We start from the raw sequence: 12,602 nt of genomic DNA, 5'->3' as shown, positions 1-12,602 counted from the left end.
GAGAAGAGATGTAGAAGAAAAGGTAGAGGATGATGAAGAGCCAGGCTTTTCCCCTGTTTCCTTGAAGCCAAAGCTTCCATTTGAGATCTTCAGAGTAGACAGAGACTCCACCTGGGGCAGGATCCTGAGGCATGGAACGTCTGAAAACAATGTCTTAATGTACATCTCAGGAGGCAGAGCCTAAGGAGGCTTACAAAGGCATGATGGAGCCTGCGAGCAGCACACAACCCTCCTCACATACTCCAAAGCAGTGCTGTCTACAGTGTGGTAGGAACATCCCAGATTGTTGCTTCCTCCTAGTGTGGCCACTAGCCACATGCGGCTATTAAGCCCCTGAAATGTGGCTAGTGTGACTGAGAAACTGAATTTTTACAAATCTTAAGTAATTTTGATTTAAATTTAGATTTATATGTGGTAACGGACAGTACAGTCCAAGATGAGGTGTTTTTGTACAGGAGATTTAGATAGCTCCACAGTTCCTCCCATGCCCAATATGGCATGGAAACTGCAGATAGTTTCCTATGCACCCAGAAGGTTCCTGGCTGTCACTGAAAGGGCTGGGCTCAGAGCATCTTGCAGTTAGGAATGAGGGCCCCCAAGGTAATATGTCCCCACATGGATCAGTGTGGAAAGAAGATGGCTGAGACCAGATGCCCATTTCCACCAGTGTCTTGACCTAATGAAGCTCACTTTCCCCAGTGCCCATCTTAGTTATTTTTCTCATTGCTGAGACAAAATACCAGACACTCAAAGTTAAGGGAGGAAAGATTTATTGCAGCCACAGTTTGTAGAGGTTTCAGTCCGTAGTTGGCTGGCTCCAATGTAGGGTGGCATGGCAGAGGGGCATCACGGAGGAGAAAGAGTCTGTGGTAAGCAGGGAGGTGACAGTGAAACAGCAAGCAGCAGCAATAAGCCTGCCTCTCCCTTCATCCCACCCAGGCTACCAGCATTTTGGGTGGTGCTGCTCACACCCAAGGTGGGCCTTTCCATTATCCACACCCAGAACTATGCTAAACCAATCAGTGGACTGATTTAGTACCACCCACCCTTAATCCCAGTATCACACACACTAGATCCAGCCAGCTCCCAAAAGCCCACCTCTGAGCATGTGAGGGTTTGAGGGGACATTTAGATACAAACCATAATAGCCCCTTAGATGTACTGCAGGGAAAAGCAGGAAGATACCTGCCTGAATTGCAAGTTTCCACTGCTTGGCAGCTTAAGGCCTCTTAGTGAAACATTAACATGAGGTGTAGATAATATTGAGAGTACAGGGAGGTATCTCTTGCACACCTCATTGTGTAAACTGATACATAGTTAGAGACAGAGAGAGAGACAGAGAGAGCACAAGCTACATAGTATATATGATTAATTTTTATCTGCCTAAATCATAAGTACCATCAGAGCGGGTATATCCATAAAAGAAGGTTTTTGGTACAAGTAAAAGGAAATATGACCACAGAAACTTAAAGAATTTGAGATTTATATTTTTCACATAATAAATATGTTGGTAGTGGCAGTTGCTGACACTGGCTCATTGTTTAATGATTTCAGGGATGGTTTTTATTATTTTCTTTATGTCTCTACTATTTTCTCTCATGGTTATAGGTTAGTTGCCACTGCTGTAGCCATCATACCTACATTCAAGGCAGAAAGGGGAGGGTATGACTCAAGCTGTGTCTATCTTCATTCACCAGGAAACTAATGGCTTCTTTTCCTCAATGGTCAGAACTGAGTTGTGTAATCTTTCTGCATAGGGAAGTTGGGAAAGTGTGGAAGAGAATTGTCACAAGTATAATGACTAGAGATACATGTCTAATACTCAGCACTGTGTACATATTAAACAGGAATTCATTTAAATCCAGGATTTAAGGTGAAAGTTGTGTACAGTAAGAGTTTTCTGTGACTATACACTGAAGATTTTGCCATGTTGGAGGTCAACATGCTGGAAGCCTATATTTCGTTGGAAGGTCACGCTGTCATTTTGCCACTGTTGGAACAGACCACCTCTTTAGCAGGTGAATTGGGTAGCTTGTGTTAGGGGATGAAGTGTAGAAACAGCAGGATCTTCAGACAATAGGATCACACTCAGTGCAGCAAGATAATTTCATTCTGAGAAGCATATGGAGCACCCACAAGCTCATTAAATAAACCAGTCAGTGGGTAGAAATGCCCTCACCATTTAGTCACTCACAAGCTAGGAAGTGCGCGGTTCAGAGGAGCAGCTCAGTACTCGTCCACTGGAGACAACTGCCTGCTCCATCACTGATGAGTTAGCACTATGGCCTTGGGCAACATGACCTCTTTGTGGTTCACTTGCTCGTCTGTGAAAGAGGACTAATAATGGCACCAATCTCAGAGATTGCTGTGGAAATTAAGTGAGTGAATGCAGGTAAAGCCCACGTCTGGCCCATGTTAAGTGCCTTAGAAGGCTCAGCTGTTCTTATTGTTGTTATTCCACAGTTGCACTTAATCCTGTTAAATGTGCATGTGATGCTACTCTCTGGGGTGTTCAATCGATATTTGTTGAATTAATAAATAAATTATAATATTTAAAGTACTTTATTTAAATATCTTATTAATAGCAGTGGCTCCTAACATTGTCACTTTTGTACCTTTGTAACTTAATTATCATGTTGTATGAGAGGGAATTCACCAGAGGTGGGGTGGAAGTACCAGATATTCAAAGGATATTCAAAACAGAATCCAATCCTTAATAATGCAATTATTCATCACAGAATGGTCTGTGTAAATATTAGGAGTGTAGAACATTTAACCTCCTCCACATCTCTGTCAAACAAAAAGGTTGGACTAAGAGTGTTTTGCAAGTGGACTCCCTGAGTTGTTAATAGGTGTCCTTAAGTAAATTTGGGAAACCTAGGGGTCAAGTTAATTGGATTACTGCTGTCTCTTTTTTCCCTGCTGCATTTCTCAGAGGGCTTCGGGTTAATAGCCATTGTAAATCTCTGGAAGAGTGTACAGAATGAGTATTGTCCAGACTCCTTTGATAACAGAGCCCTCCTACTCCCCACCCCAGGATGTGGAACCTCCTCAGGTCTCCTGTTGTGGGCTGAGGGCCCTTGAAGTCCCTTGTCCATCCAACTCTAAGATTCCCTCTATGTCTAATGAAAGTCAGTAGGTGGAGTTTACTTTTAACATAGAATTACTTAGTTTGACTGCCTGAATGGCGATTTGTAAATGTCTTCGTTTGGCTGGGGCTGTTCTCATCTTTGCCTACACGTTGGGATCACCTGAGGAGATTTTTAAAAATACTGATGCTCAGGGTGCCTCTCCAGAGATTTAAATGTAATTGATCTGGGTGTTGCCCTGGCCTTAGGCTTTTAAAATCTCCCCAAGTAGGGCCGGGGATTTAGCTCAGCGGTTTCGCCGCCTGCTGCGCAAGCGCAAGGACCCGAGTTCGATCCCGGGTACCAAAAAAATAAAAAAATAAAATCTCCCCAAGTGATGTCTAATGTGAATCCATGGTTAAGAACACTGGGGTAGGGGGAAGAATCCTTGGCTGAGACACAATAACCTGGGTCAGAAATGCAAAGGGCATAGAGTTCATATGGAGAAATAGGAAAAACAAAAAGAGCAGACATGATGATTAAAACCCTAGAGATGGTACAAGAGTAAACTGTATAAGAGATGATGCTGATGGCAAGTGACAGAGGATGCTGGGACCGTGGAGGATGCAGCTACATATAGAGGTATCCTGAGGACCTCAACTAGAAAAGATCATACTCTCCTAAAGACCAAAACCAAACACAAAACAAAACAAAAATCTTAGAAACAAAGCTAAAAGATGGCCTGAATCAATGGAGGCAGACCCTAATAGCAAGAGGATTCACAACTTTAGAGTCAGGGTCCCAGCAAGGAGACTTAGGCAGAACTTCAAGTATTAGAGCAAAGTCTGAGTTACAGCTGAATTGACTGTCTCCTGAGAGTTCTTGTTTTTTATTTGCCTTGCCCTTTTTCCTTCCACAGCAATGAAGTTCATGGGCTGTGAAATCATCTCTCATAATTCATGCTGCCTACTGGGCTCCTATTGGACCAGGTGGGAAAGAGAGGAAGCCAGGAGCAACTGCGTTTGCATGATTCACTCATCTGTAGGATGATCCCGGAAGGTGACCAGACATCCAAACCAGTGTCAAGGGAGAACAGCAGCTCCAATCCCACCCAGCTGGCATTGTTCTGAGTATGTCCCGAGAGGGATAGTATGGCCCCAAAGGTTTCTAAGCCAAAGAGAGAAAATTGATTTAAGCTACGCTATATTGCCCACCCTGGCATGTATGATAGACATTGCTCACTAATCATGATACAATTTTTCAATGAGCTTGGGCACAACCTCAGTATGCTTCTTGATACAGAGCCCCAAACAGCTACCACCAAGCGATTCAGTATACCAGTACACCCAGTTCTGGGCTGTACTTATTCTCAGAGTTATGTGGTGACAGCACTGTGGTGGGCAACAAGGTAAGATCTATTTATTCAATCATCCTGATAATGAAGAGACAGAAATCTGTGCCTAGCTCTGTAGCAGGCATTAAAAATACAACAATGAACAACAGATATGATTCCTATACATTAAAGAGCCAAACAAACATAAACATATAAATGCTAACTGTAGCAAATGCTAATGTTGGTTTAGGAGGCTGATGATTAACACATTTCTCCCAAGCTTTACCTTGGTTTAGAAAAAACTAAGAGGTAGGAGCAGGAGTCAAGGAGCTGGAGAGAAGACTATCACCTTCCTTACTGATAAGAATATGAGTTAGGTATGGCCAACTGATCTTGTTAATGTGCCCACTCCTGAACTCATCACTTCTTTGCCCCACAAGCCCACGCCTCAGGGACTAACCCGAACCATCAGTCTCCTTACTGGGTGTAGAAAATTACAGACCAGCATCTTCAGGTGGGGGGACCAGGCAAATGTGTTGAGATCCTTCTCCCAAGCCCACCCATCAGAGGAGCAGTTGCTCCTCCAGTGGGGCAGGAAGTCAGGAGTGTTCCACCAGTGTAAGACACTCTACTTAAAAACAGGATTGGGGGCTGGGGATTTAGCTCAGTGGCAGTGTGCCTGCCTCGTAAGCTCAAGGTAACTGAGTTCGATCCCTGGTACCAAAAAAGCAAAAACAAAACAAAACAAACGAAAAACAAAAACAGGAATGGGGAATAAATCCAAGGGCTATATCAGGAAAATAAAGAGCATAGTAAGAGATTATAGGAGGGTTGCTTGCTTAGAATGTGGATGCTAAGAATTCTTTGGGTGAGATGCTTAAAATGACCCCAAGAGATTTGGATCCAAGAAACCAACTAGCTTACCATCTGGGACTAGATCCTATAGTGTTTGAGGTTAAGAAGCTGAGTTTTTTTTCTAAGACAATATTAAAGAATTTAAGCAGGGGAGCAAAGTGATCATCTATTGAATTCTCAAAAGTTTACTCTGCTGGCTATGGAGACTAGAGGCAGACAGGATGGAGTTGCCAGAATAACCAGAATTAGTCAATGAATAAATTAATAATAAACAGAATGCCAAATTAAACTTGAAATTCAAATTAAAAATGAATAAGCACATCCCAAATATTATATGGGACATATACTTAAAACATTTTCAATTGTTTACGTGAAATTCAAATTTAACTGGGTGTTCAGTATTTTATTTAGCAACTTGAGATGGGAAAAAATCAGAGAAACTAACTAGGTTGTTCTCACAGGAGTTGGTGATAGTGGAGATAGAGAGATGGGGTAGATTCCAATCCTATTTTGGAAGCAAGCTCTTAGAAATGGATTGACGTGGTAGGTGAGGGAGAGACTCTCAGGTCAAAGGTGACTAAAGTTCTTTGTAAGCCATTGGAGGAGCAGAGGTGCCAGTGTAGCTGATGTCACAGAATGATGATAAAATTATTTTTTAAATCCAGTCTGCTGCTCTTCTGGTATAAAGTCACACATCCTATATGGCCATGTTTCTACAACATTTACCTGATTTCAATATGATCTGTTGAGACTGAGATAGAAGGAAAGGGCCTTCTGTGTTGCCAGTAAATAATGAATAGTTTGCATGTATGTCCTAGCATTGCTACGCCTCATGCAACAGTGCTTGAGACTGATGGCAGTGTTAAAAGCCTCTAAGACCAGTAGATAATGTAAAGTAGTCACATTGTATTCTGGTCTTTTGACTCTGGCCAGGTCCTTAACTTCTTGATGACATAAAATGTGATTAAAATAACCCGTCTTATGGCTGTTGTAAATATCATGTGAAAAATTTTTAGTAATATTCAGGATCTGTTGTGGACTGGATACTTATTGTTTTAGTGAAGGTCCAAAATGTCTCCAAAAAATCTTGTGTTCAGAGGTGGGGCCTCGTTGGAAGAGATGGGTCACTAGGCCATGACCTGAAAGGGTGTCTTGTCCCTGTCTGCCATGGATTGAATAACTTTCCTTCTACTCAGGCAGCCCATTTGGCATGCTGTTTCTGCCTAGGAGCCAAGTGAATGCACTGGAAACTGGGAGCCAATTAAACCTTTCTTCTTTAAAGTGTGGCTGTTGGGTATTTTATCCCAGTGTTGGGAAAGTGATTCAGTACATTTGTATTCTCCCAAAATTTACATGTTAAAGCGATAGATAGTCCCCATTGTGATGTTATTTGGAGATGAGGACTATGAGAGGTTAGATGAGTCATGAGAATGGAACCCTTGTGATAGGATTAGTGGCCTTATAAGAAGAAACAGGCAGATCAGTGGCTCAGAGCTATAGCCAAGTGTTACAGCTCAGTGTTGCAGCCAAGTGCCACAGCTCTGAGGCACAGCCGAGCTTTAGAGTTCAGTGTGGCAGCTCTGGGTCACAGCTCTCATGATTTGAAGACTCGAGAATCAGATGGCCAGTTGAAGAGGTGGAGAAAAAAACCTTTATTACACCAGAGAACCCCTGTGGGCTCAGAGGAGTCTGAGCACTCTACCAGAAACGAGAGCCTCCTTATATAGAGATCTACTAGGGTAGGCGAGCATGCTCAATGAAGCAGGGGGGTGGAGTTACAGAACATTCCTGAAGTAAAGGGGCGGAGTTACAGAACATTCCTGAAACACATGCAGTGTGAGCATGCTCACTGAAGCAGGGGGCAGAGTTACAGAACATTCCTGAAGCACAGGGATGGAGCTACAGAACATTTCTGAGAGGGGGCGGAGCTTAACAGAACATTACTGAAAAGTCACAATTTAAACAGTCACCAACCATTTTGATACATTGAGCACAAACTGAGGAGCTACAGAACATTCCCAAGAGGGGGCAGAGCTTAACAGAACATTCCTGAGAGGTCACACAGTTCAGTCACAAACCATTTTGATGCATCGGGCAGGAGCCCATCAGCACAAATGTACATTTCCAAAGCAAAACATTCTGTGGGAAAAAAAATGGAGGCAAGGCAAGGGCCTGTCTTACCGTATAGCTCTTTTCTATCAATGTGAAGATCCATTCAGAAGGTGACCATTGCAAGCCAGGAACAGACGCCTTGCCAGAAACTAAATGTGCTGGCACCTTAATCTTGGACTTCTAGTCAAAAAGAATTATGAGAAAATAACTAAAAAATACACATCTCTGTTGTTTAAGCCACCTACTCTATAGTATTTCCTATGGTAGCCAAGCTGACTAATACAAGTATGTACTACTATTTTCACTAAAGTAATTAGCTATAAACCAGCAAAATTTTAACACTAAGGCAACATTTCTTGCTATTTTTGACCTGCCAGTGAATTTTCTGAACCCCTAAGCGAAGTCATCTCTGATACATGGTCTTAAGTCTTGGGTCTTGGAGTAAATTGTATTACGTGTATTTCTTTGCCGCCTCCTTTTCTACTTTCCAAACACACACATTAAAGGACAGCCTTGAAAAGGTGTCACAATTGGTGTGAGTGTGTGAGGGAGGGGAAAGGAGATTGGTTGCTAGGAAACCAGGGAACCAGTCTAGCTAAACAGCCAGTGGGTGCTTCCGGGCTGTGTGGATTGTGCTAACTGCAGGTCTGTGAAGACCTGGGGCCTTTCTCTTTCAACACCAGCTAGAAAGCTGCTGCATCCAGCTCTCCAGTTGGAAACCTGGCTCTGATACCAGATGTAAAAGGATGCTGGCTCTGATACCAGATGTAAAAGATGTTGACTAGTAAGGCTTTCCATCTCTAGAGAGAGGAACCCAATTCCAAAAGAGAGAATTGTATAAATGGAAAGTCAAAGGCCAATATAGCTTCAGGCAGGACTGGATCCAGTGACTTGAATGAAATCATTAGCTCACTGTTATCATATCTGTTTTTCTTTGTGCAGTGGTCTCATTCTCACTTATTTTTTCTGGCTCTGAGGTCTCTCTACAGATGGTAGGAACGGGTTGCCCTGTCAAAGAGCTCCAAGTTCCTATGGGTGCAGGAACCATCCCCAAATAAAGAGCTCCTCTCCCCCAGGACCCATAAGTACAATCCCAGAGACAGGCTCTGATTGTTCTTCTTGGGTCATAGACTTCTTTGTTTGATTGATTTCCATGGCCAGATTAACAGTATACTCTAATCTGCAGCCCCATTAGAACTGCATGGAATAGTCTGTTAGAAGATGAGAAAGTTAAGTGTTCAGGTCAAAACAGTAGATATCCACAGCTGTACTTGAACAGACATCCAGTTTGTTATGACTTTGATTCTATGGAAACTTATCAAAGTTACATATAAAGGGTGTTCACTGAAGTATTGTTTTTTAATAAAGAGAAACTGGATAAATATATATCCACAGAGAAATAGTGACATTATATTTACTGACCCAAGAATGTGGCCTTGTTATTATGTTAAGGAAAAAATCAAGTTGTAGAAGTGTTTAAAATATACTTTTTTGGTAAAGATTTACTAATCATAGAAATAACCTTGTGGGGATGTCCCCAAATACCTATGGGAGATTGCTATTGGGTTCCTTTCTGGGTATTATATACTCCTGAGAAAGTATGATATTTTGTAATGAGCAAATATTGTTATTATTAAGAAAACAACAAAGGTAAAATATTAAAAATTCATTGTGGATATTTAAAAATAATGGCCTGTATTGGGCTTCTAATTTACTTATTGTTCTTTGAGACAGGATCTTGCTATGTAGCCCAGGCTGGCCTCAAATTCATGGTGATCCTGCTTCAGCCTCCTGAGTGGTGGGATTACAGGTGTATGCCACCACACCCAGGCTAGGCTTCTATATTTTAATTTCCAAGTTTAGAATTTTATAGTCAGTCCTCTTTCTGTCCCCTGGAAAGGGTACCTGAGAGGACAATGAGGACAATGAATGTCTCATATCTAACACATCCGAATTACAGTAGTTAGGTCTTAACCCATTTTATGTTGAATACATAAATCAAAGGTGATTTGGTTCAAGAGTGTAGAAGAGACAGAGGATTCTGTCCTGAACATCAGAAAATTCCTGAGGTACCTCCAGAACTAGGTGGAGGTGTTTGAAAACTAACGATCCATCTGAGGAAACTGGTCATTCAGTATTTTAGTGACTTCTCAATGACACACCTACTTAGGTAATGGAAGAGCACATACTGGCACCAAGGTACTTAATTTCTAGGATTTCAACAAGCAATAGACCAAGCCAACATTGTTTCTTTACCAGTAGGTTGACGTCTCCTTCCAAGTGCATATGTATTTTGTATTCTTTTTTTCCCCCCATTAAGTTTATTGGTACATTTTAGGTATAAAATACAGTTACATTCATCATTGGGATCTTGTACCATTACATGAGTATCTTGGTTCTCATTTTTTTCCCCTCCCCTGCCCTCTCTTCACCCCGTCCACCTTTCCTTATTTGTAAAGACTTTGTTTCCATTTTTTTCCTTTTCTCACCTTTTTTTCTTTTCCCTTCTTTCCTTTCCTCTACCCCTCCCACTTCCCCTGCTCCTTTAGACCTTTTCTTCCTATTACACAATATCAATTATACATTTTTAAAATTACAATATCAAGACCTAGGAGACATTACCACAGATTTTATGGAATTTAAAAGGATATAGAAAGCATATTACAAAAATCTTTTTTGAAATTAAATTTGACAACTTCTAAGAAGTACCTTGGAAGACAAATTAATGAAACTAACTCTGGAGGAAATATAAAATTTGAATAGCACCTATTAAAGAAAGTATATTCCTAGCTTGAAAACTTACCTATATGACAACAACAGGCTCATACACATTTTAACTGATAAATTATATCAAACAATTAAAGCAGAAAAAAGAAGGAACACTTCTCGCCTCATTTTAGGAAATCAACATTGTGCTAATCCTAAAACTGGATAAAGATAATAGAAGAAAAAAGTATGAGCATAGATAGAAATTTGTTTAACAAAACAAATTATTAGAAGTGAGATCTGGCAGTATGTAGAAAGTGGTTTTGTTATAGGGATGGCAGTGTTGGTTCAGCATTGGAAGATCCACCCCTCAAAGTCATCATTTTAACAGAGGAAAGGAAAAGCCATAGGATCCTGTCACTAGTTGGAGAAAAAGTATTGGACTAAATTCCACAGCTGTTCATGGTAAAAGCTATCAGGAGACTAGAAGCAGAACAGAACCTTCTCAACAGATCAAAGACATGTACTCCATACTTCCAGCAAAAATGCCTTATATGAATGGAGAAGATACAGTGCTTTCTCCCTAAGGTGGGGAACAAGGGCAGATATGCCTACTCTTCATCTGTCCATTAAACTTTGAAACATAGGCCTAAACCAAAATAGTTTGCCAATAAAATGACACAATTGGGATAGGATTGGCAAGGTCTTTACAGGTAGATGAAATGGTCATCTACAGAGAAAATACTAAGAAATCTCTAGGAGCACCTAGAACTTGTATTTGAATTTAGCAGGATTAGAAAACACAAGGTATATATAAAAATTCAGGTCTGTGTATATACTTGCTATAAATGAAGAATTGGATATTGAAATTTAAAAGTTATGTAGGTTATGTAGGAGTACAAAGGACCTAGAAAAGAAAAAAACAAAAACTGTTGGAAGACGTTTGGCACCCAATTTTAAGACTTCTTCTAAAGCTACAGTAATCAAGGCAGTGTTGGTATAAGGAAAGACATATAGATCATTGGAATAAAATGGAGCATCTAGAAATAGAACCACACATATATGGTCCACTGAGTTTTGAAAGATTATTTAACATTAGCATTTTATAGACTATAAACTCAATTCAAGAGCAGAGGAAAAGACAGTGTTTTCAGCAAATGACACTAGAACACCTGGCATCTGTATATAAAAATTTAAAACCTCAACTCTTTATTTCCATACATAAAAATAACTTGAAAGGCTCTATGAACCTAAGTATGAAAGTCAAAAACTATAAAACTTTAAAAAGAAATTATAAGGGAAAATGTTCATGAATTTAGGGCAGGCAAGAACTGCCTAGGATACAAAAAACATGATGTATAAAAGAAAAAAATTGACAAATGATATTCCATCAAAATTTAGAACTTTAAATGACATCATTAAAATGAAAAGTAGTCCTTAAACAGACCATATTTACAATGCATATAACTTATGACCAGAATATATAAAGAATTCTTATAGTTCATTAATAGACAAGCCAATTAAAAAGTAGACACAAGAAGATGATAAATAGCCAGTACAGCACAAGAAAAGGTGTGCAACACTAGAATCAGAAAAATACTAATCAGTACAATAACAAGATTGAATTATACACTCATTAGGGAGATGAAGTTAAAAGTTTTAAAAGCCTTGTCATAACTTTTTCTTTTTGTTGGATTCTACCCCATTGCATTTAATTTGTCATGCCCAACAGATTCATTTTGCTGGACTTCCTGGGGTTGTGATCCTCACTGTCTTTTCCTAGGATATTGTCTAAAATTCTTTGGAATGCTGGTTTGGTATTCATGAAGTTCCTGAGGTGCTCTTTATCATGAAAGTATCTTATTTCTCCATCCATTTTGAAAGATAGTTTTGCAGGGTTCATCAATCTGGGTTGGAGGCTATTTTCCTTTAGGGCTTGAAACATCACTCCAAGCTCTTCTTGCCTTGAGGGTTTGCATTGAGAAATCTGCTGTGATTCTGATGGGCTTTACTTTGTATGTGATTTGTTTCTTTTCTCTCACTGCTTGTAGAATTTTGTTCTTCTGTTGGGTTTCTGGAATCTTAACTATTATATGCCTATGTATAGATTTTTTTTTTTTGATCAAGACTATTTGGAGTCCTATATACCTCACTTATCTGTATGTCAAATTCTTTTCCCCAGCTTGGGAAGTTTTCTGCCATCACTTCTGTGAAGAGTTTTTTTATGTCATCTGCACTCTCTCCTCTTTCTTCATTGACTCCAATCAGTCTTATGTTATTCTTCTTTACATTGTCTAGCAGCTGCTGGATAGATTTCTCATGTTCCCTTACAATTTTAAGGCAGTTTTTCCTTTCCTGGTCACTAATTGCAATCTTATCTTCTATATCTGAAATTCTGTCCTCACATTGGTTCATTCTGCTGAGTAGACTTTCAGTGGAGTTTTAATCTCCTGGAAATCTGTTTGTATCTGTTTTATGGATTCCATTTGTTTCCTATGTTGGGATTCCATCATGTTCCTCAGCTCCTC

General features: G+C 40.1%; 1 long non-coding RNA gene across 1 annotated transcript; it reads right to left on the bottom strand.

The window, feature by feature from the left end:
- Window positions 1-753: 753 nt before the first annotated feature.
- Window positions 754-7,892, bottom strand: LOC110345690 (uncharacterized). Its single transcript, XR_002389189.2, has 4 exons — window positions 7,739-7,892; window positions 7,438-7,548; window positions 1,642-1,749; window positions 754-864 (listed from the first exon to the last, which is right to left on the bottom strand). It is a non-coding gene; the product is annotated as an uncharacterized LOC110345690 (long non-coding RNA).
- Window positions 7,893-12,602: the final 4,710 nt, after the last annotated feature.

This window comes from Heterocephalus glaber, unplaced genomic scaffold (genome assembly GCF_053883595.1).
Source record: "Heterocephalus glaber isolate CG9 unplaced genomic scaffold, H.glaber_assembly_v1.0 deba00001472, whole genome shotgun sequence".
In the NCBI taxonomy this organism is placed as follows: Eukaryota; Metazoa; Chordata; class Mammalia; order Rodentia; family Bathyergidae; genus Heterocephalus; species Heterocephalus glaber.
Note: the sequence above shows the minus strand (reverse complement) of the source record. Positions and strands in the feature narration are given on the sequence as shown.